Source organism: Triticum aestivum, chromosome 3B (genome assembly GCF_018294505.1).
Source record: "Triticum aestivum cultivar Chinese Spring chromosome 3B, IWGSC CS RefSeq v2.1, whole genome shotgun sequence".
Classification (NCBI taxonomy): Eukaryota; Viridiplantae; Streptophyta; class Magnoliopsida; order Poales; family Poaceae; genus Triticum; species Triticum aestivum.
The window spans coordinates 71,409,531-71,416,862 of record NC_057801.1 but is presented as its reverse complement, the minus strand read 5'-3'; positions in this window follow the sequence as shown (position 1 = coordinate 71,416,862).

The window sequence follows — 7,332 nt, the reverse complement described above, 5'->3', positions numbered from 1 at the left end:
GCGAAAATGCTCTATAACTGACGCCTGCAGAGCCAAATAGGGTTTTGCCAGAGGTAGGATTTAAACTCCCAACCTATTGTCTACTTTCAACCGCTGTAACCAACTGGGGCAATTCACTTGTCATATCTTTTTTGGTTTATTTTACCTTTTTTTCCTTCAATTTTATTTTTCTTTATTTCTTCTCTGTGACCACTCTGACCTAGGGTCGACCCAATGAAATAAGCGCATTATGCTAGATTTGAACTCAAAACTTCACGGTTCATAATTAAACGTGTTAACAACCTAGGATACCTCACCTCCTATGTCTAAGTTCTTCTTTTTCATTTTTTTAGTGCATCAAATATAACGCTAAAAAGACTGTTTTTCCTTTTCGATCAGGCTATTTTGGTCGGTTTTTTCTTCGGTATTTACTCGGGGTTTTTATTATTATTTTCCTATTTTTTCTTTTTTTTGGATTTTCCCAACTGCGTCAATTTTTTTGAAAATTCAAAACCTTTTCCAAATTTGTGAATCTTTTTCAACTTAGCAAAACTTTTTTCACATTTCGCGAGCTCTTGCCAAATCCGTGAACCTTTTTCGCTTTTTTTTCATTTTTCTGGAAATCAGTAACTAGTAGCTGCTCAGCCTGCTTAGAGTAGCGATTAATCGATGAATCGGCCTATTAACTGGATTAATCAGTGACCATTAATCAGTATATTAAATAGGAACTTACGAACATATATCTAGTTTTTTACGTATTATATCATACTCTTATGATCTCAACTATGTAATATATACCAAAATATGCTACTATTTCCTCAAACCCTAGCTATTAAGGAGTGAGAGGGGGATGGGAGTGGTCACGGGCCAAAATTTTGTGCTTTGTTTGCCCCAAGTTAGGCCTAACAACCGATTAATCAGTGTGACGGGCCAATTAATTGGCCTGACAAGTTGACACGATGAATATGTGTTATTCTATTCGGCCACCCTACAAGTAGCAATTAACGGTCCATTAACAGATTAATTGGATAAATTCTTGAATAGTGCTTTTTTCATATCCAAGAACATTTTCAGTTCATTTACAACTTTTTTCCAGAATCTATAAGCTTTTTTCAAATCCAGGTTAGTTTTCACTTTCGTCAATATTTTTCAGATTATAGATTATTGTCTAGAAAACATATGTCTTTTTCTTTTTCTGTTCGTATTTTTGATTGTTTTCCGGTGAAAAAAGGTCAATAAATGGTCGGACGTGTCCAATTTGCATATGGTGTTGGAAATTGTTCACATCTGACATGGATGCCTACCATGGGAATGCTCAACTTCTTCCAAAAGTTGGGATCATTTCAAGGATGTCCAATACTAGACAATGTTCAACGGAGGGTGTTCGGGTAGACGAGATGGCTCCGTCTGAGAGCCCGTTGTTTCTCGACATCCTTGAAATGGCTTCAATTATTTTCATGGCCTTGTATGACTAATTCAAGGCTCCATATCCTTTTGTTTTGGTTTTCAACATTTTTTTTTCATTTTCTAGAGTTTTCTTGATCAAAAAGGCCGATAAATGGTTGGAAGTGCCATAAATTGCATACAGTGTCATATATCGTTCAAATCTGACATGGACGCCTACAATGGACTTTCCCAACTTCTTACAAAAGTTAGGCTCAATTCAAAGATGTCCAAAAGTGGACCATGTTCAACGGAGGGTGTCCAGGTCGGCAAGACAGCTCCATTTCAGAGCTTGTTGTTTTCTTGACGTCCTTGCAGTGGCCCCAATTTTTTTTCATGGCATTGCATGACCAATTCAAGGAACCATGCTAAGTTTTTTTGGTTTTCAACATTTTTTTGCATATTTTGGAGTTTTCTTAGTGAAAAAAGGCAATAAATGGTCGGATCGAAGTCGGTGAATGGAATACGAGATCGAAGTCACGCCTTCTCAAGAAACGCCGACGACCTGTGGTATTCCACTGCCCAACGGGATGCGCGCGTTGCTCCTTGAGAGCAGTGGCGGAGCCAGCTATCTGGCAAGGCCTGGCAGCCGCCACACCTAAATTTCAACCAAAGGTACTAGTACACCTACGTGTTGGACATGGACCTGGTACTACAAGTACGTAGCTGGTGGGGATGATGTAAAACTCCGCCGAACAGAGCACGAGTACACGCAGGATAATAGAATATGATACTTAAATTTGGATTTTAGTTGTATTTGCGAAACACAAAGTATTTATATATCTAATATTCTAGGCAGTTTTTGGTCAGTTGCATTTTACATGCTTTTCTCCTTCATAAGCTCGGCCACACCTGAAAATTATTTCTGCATTCGCCACTGCTTGAGAGTAGCACCAGGGTCGGGCATCGCATAACCGTCGGTGGTGACATACCATCGGTGCGCTATGCATGAGTAGGGTGACACCGGGATACCATGCCGGTAGATGTCAACGGCCTACGACTGGCTTAGGTTTGACGGCCACAAGTCGGCCTGTGCGGCGCCGCGTAACACGCGGCTGCTTCCGGCGCCACCTCCATGGTTGCTTCCCGCGCTTGAGTTGGCCATCGCGACGGGAGCGGGGGAGATTTGTGAATCGGAGAGAGCGGCTAGTGTGTCTTTTTATAGCCGGCCGGGGGAAGGGCGCTCGGCGTGCACCCGCAGTTAATGTGGGGCGGCAGTCAGCACACGACTTCACATGGCACAGCACGCGAGGCGACGCATTGCATGACACGCGAGGCGACACAACGTCACAGGGCAGGAGAATTAACACGGCGCAGCAAGCGAGGCGAAGCGGCTCGCAGCAGTCGATGTCAAGTGGCACGTGGCAGGCGGTAGCGCAGCGTCGGCTGCATCGGGCTGATTTGCCCCAACAGTAATCGACCAGCCCGACACGGCCGACGCAGCTCTTCCGCCTGCCGTGCGCTGCTTTGCTTTGCCTGCTGCATTGTGTGTATTAGGCTGGTCATAGTGGGAGTAACATAGGTAGTAACATAGATGTCACATAAGCAAAAATAATGATGTGGCAAGTAGTTAATGAGGAGAGAGGCAAATAGAGTAACATATATGTTACCATCACATAGCGGTTTCCAATGCATAATGAGTCTACAAAGTAATAAATGAAAGCAACTATGTTACCACACCTATGACGCTACCCACTATGAAGGTAGTAATATAGACTAGTAACATATGTATGTTACTAGTCTAAATTACTTCCCACTATGACCAGCCTTAGCCTGCCCCGCCGCATAGCGTCACCTCGCCTTTGGCAAGCCGCTTTACCTCGCTTGTCGTGTGCTGCATCAAATTGTCTGCCGACTGGTGCACGCCGCCACGCATTAATTGCGGGTGCACACCGAGCACCCCCCAGCACCCTCCCGGCTGGCTATAAAAAGTTACACCGGCCACTCTCTCGAGTTCACAAATCTCCCCGCCTCTTTTTTTCGAAATGGAGGCAAAAGTTTTACCTCATACGAAGAAGAGAATTGCCCGGTTAATTAACGGAAAATCGGGCGAAAACCAATACAATCGGAGCACATATGAACTACTCACACGACATGAAACCCCACAAACGCACAGATGGCCCGTCACACTTGTCGAATATACAACATCCACAAACCTCGAGGCACCTCCCAACCCACAACCACAACCCAATCAAGTAGGCACAGAAGTCTTGCCTTTGGCGCCACTCTTGCCTTTGCCCACCTTCTTTTGTTTGTCTCTTGGTGTCCCTGTCAGAAGGCAAGCAATCGACTTGCCCAAACCAGGTCTAGCAAACTACACACTGTCTAGCAAGTCACAAAGTTCCTTAGCGAAGAGAGCATTTGAATTTGGGGCAGGTGCCAACACAAGTGGCTCAATGGTCATGCCACTCACAGGCATCACCTCCTCGATGGCCATAGACGAGGGAATGACGGCATCATCTGAAACTCCGTGCTCCATACCGTTGAGAGGCAAGCTATTTGATGCTTGACAAGGCTCCATAGGGGGTGATGAGGACACTAGGTCCACCTCCGAAGCCTGGAGAGAGTCCAAATTGAGCTGCCCCATCGACAGAGGCGAAACAGGTTCCCCACACAACCTACTTCTCGTCACTCGTCCAATCTTTTCCCCATCGCGATGGCCAACTCGCGTGCCGGAACTAGCTGTGGAGGCGGCGCCACACCGGCCGGTTTGTGGCCCTTAAGCTTTAGCTAGCCACAGACCATCGACATATACCGGCATGTTATCTCGGTGTTGTCCTCCTCACGCTAGGGCACGTGTGGCATGTCACAGCCGACAGTTGTGCGACGGCCGACCCAGGCGTGCATCCCCGTGGGCAGTGGAACGCTGCCGATCGCTGGCATTTTTGGAGAGGGCGCGAGATTGACCTCGCATTCCTTTCCTCGATTTGTATTTGTATTTTTTATTATGTGTTTTCCCTATTTCTTTTTCTTCTTTTCTTTTCTTTTCAACATTTTCTATTTTTTCAATAGTTGTTCCAATTTGAGATTAACAGAAATGTTCCCGTTTTCAAAATTTGTTCAAAATTCAAAAAAGAAATTGATTTCAATAGTTTTCGCAAAATTCAATAAATGTTTGGGGAATTTTAAAAAAATGTTCGCGCTTTGAAACAATTGATCGTAGTTTTGTACAATATTTGTGTTTTCAATTTTGCTCCTGTTTTTTAAAAAAATGTTCTCCTTTTCAATGTTTTTTCCCCAAAAAAAATTACATTTTCAAAAAATGTTCTAGTTTTCTAAATCACAAATTTGAAAATGTTCACACTTCCCAAAAAATTCTTCGCAATTTCAATAAATGTGATTGTTTTCAATTTTGTTCCTTTGCTGATTCCCCAAAAGTCACATTTTCACAAAATGTTCTTTTTTAAAAAATAAGAAAAATTTAAAATATCCCGTTTCTAAAATTATTTACTTTATCCAAAAAGAAAATGAGGTCCGAAATTTCAAAAAATATTTGGGTTATTGTTCATATAGACCGGGCTACGTTGTTGGACACCAAAACTCAGTTAAGATTGGCTACGTTCACTGGAGCTAGTTCCCTGGTGCGATCCCGATCATACACTTTGTTTTATCTTAATTTTGCCCACTCATGTTTTAGGAGGCGGGGACCTTTAGTTTATTTTAAAGGTTCGCGCTGGAAATCTAACACTAGAGAGGTTGGTTTTTTGAGAAATCACTAGACAGGTTCGTAGTCACAGAATCTAGCACAGGGGAGATCCTATCTGACGCGTTCTGCGTCAGGTTGCAGCCGTTTCGCACAGGGAACCAAGTTGGCGGGCTTAGTGGGCCGCGCGCGATTCTTGTGTTTGAACACAGCCGACGATCTGGGCCGTCCAGCTCGTGACTGCGCGCGTTGAAAAATGAACAAAAGTTTATGGCGTAGGTGGGAATCCAACGCGAGACGTGCAGCAACAAAGCTATAGCTGCTAGTCAGTGCAACGCAGTCACTTTCGTGTAAACATAACAGCCCGACATTTAAAGAACCAAACAGCAGCGGCAAATTTTAATGAACAGCTCCAAAAAAACCATACGTGAGTGGGATCGAACACACGATCTAATGTTAGTGAACCACGTCCCTACCCACTGTAAGACATACTTTTTGTTGTGTAAATCTGGCAGCTCAGTTTATACAACCTACAGGCAGCGAAAGATTTAATCCATTTTTGAAATTTCGAACAAAAAAATTATTTTTCACAAAATTCAATGCTTTTTGAAAAATATAAATTTATTGAAAGACTTGAACATTTTTTGGGAATCCCAAACTTTTTGGAAAAAAGGAACAAATATGAAAACAATTATATTTTCCAAAGTACGAATAAATTTTGAAAATGCAAACATTTTTCAAAACGCAGGAACAAAAAAGGGAAACCGAGAACAATAGTAAAACACATGAATATTTATGATTATTGTACACTTTTCGAAAAATAAAGAAACCATGAACAATTTTAAAAGTCCCGAAAATTATTTTCAAAATGCGAACACTTCTTCAAAATTTCAAACATTTAAAATAACCATCAACAAATTTTGAAACACTAAAAAATTAATAAAAAGGATAAGAAAACGTAACATGTTTTTTTGAAAACGTGAATAATGTTTAAAATTCAGAGCACTTTTGTAAACAGAGGACAAATTTAAATTTACGAAAACTATTTGGAAAACCTGAACATTTTAAAAGTGATGAAAATTACTTGGAACACCTGAACTTTTTTTTGAAAACGAGAACATTTTTTGTAGTCACGAACATTTTCTGAAATGTTGTGAAAATTTTGAACAAAAATATTCCGATTTGTTTTTATAAAACAAGAACATTTTTTGATATTCATTCACAATTTTTGAAAATTGTGAACATTTTTTAAAAGTATGAATAGTTTTTTAAAATTGTGAACATTTTCTGAATGTATGAACAATTTTTAAAAACATAACCATATTTGTAATTTCAAATGTCTTTTTAAAGCACGTAAATTGTTTCTTAATTTTCGAACAACTTTCTAAGTATGATCTTTTAAAAGAAAAACAAGACAAAAAACAAAACCAAGAAACAGAAGTGGGAAAAAAAGAAAATGAAACAGATAAAAAAGAAAACAAAAAGAGACACTAAAACCGGAAAAAGAAATAAAAAACCGCTTCAGGGAACCTTCTAGAAGGTTCCTAAAACCGGCTGGGAAAGGTTGGCAAAACGGGAAACGCCGCAAACAGTAATGGGCTGGCCCAGGTCATCGCTCCATCGCCAGGTCTGTGCGAATGGTCGACAGTTCGACGCAGAATGCCTCGAATAGGATATTCCCTAGCACAGCGCGCACATCAACAGGGCAAATGGGCCGGCCCAGGTGAACCGTCTTTGTGCAATACGCCCACTGCTTGCCGCTACGAGCCCCTTGTCGAAATCACTAATTAAGGAGTACTCCTTGCGGAGATCACTCCAACTTTCCCAGGTTGTGACAAGTGGCGCGCTGCATGTGCGCCACTTGTCGCAACCTGAGAGTTTTCCCTTTTTTCGTAGATCTGTTTATTCAAAATGTTTTATCTCTTAAACCGTGCGTTCAAATTTCGAACCGTTTTCGCCATTGGATTCCTCGCGTCGAGATCTTCAAAACTAGATCCCATGTTGATAGGTTTTGACGAACTTTTTTTTTCACGAAAAAACCGACGAAAAAACCGAACTGGAAACACGAGTTTTTTTCCCTTTCCGAAAGAGGCACGCCCGTGCCTCTGACGAAAGCACAACCGTGCCTCTGGCGGAAGCAAAACCGTGCCTCTCGCGAAAGAAAAAAAAACAGAAAACGCATTTTTTTCTTTTCCGAAAGAGGCACGCCCGTGCCTCTCGCGAAAGCATAACCGTACCTCTGGCGGAAGCAAAACCGTGCCTCTCGC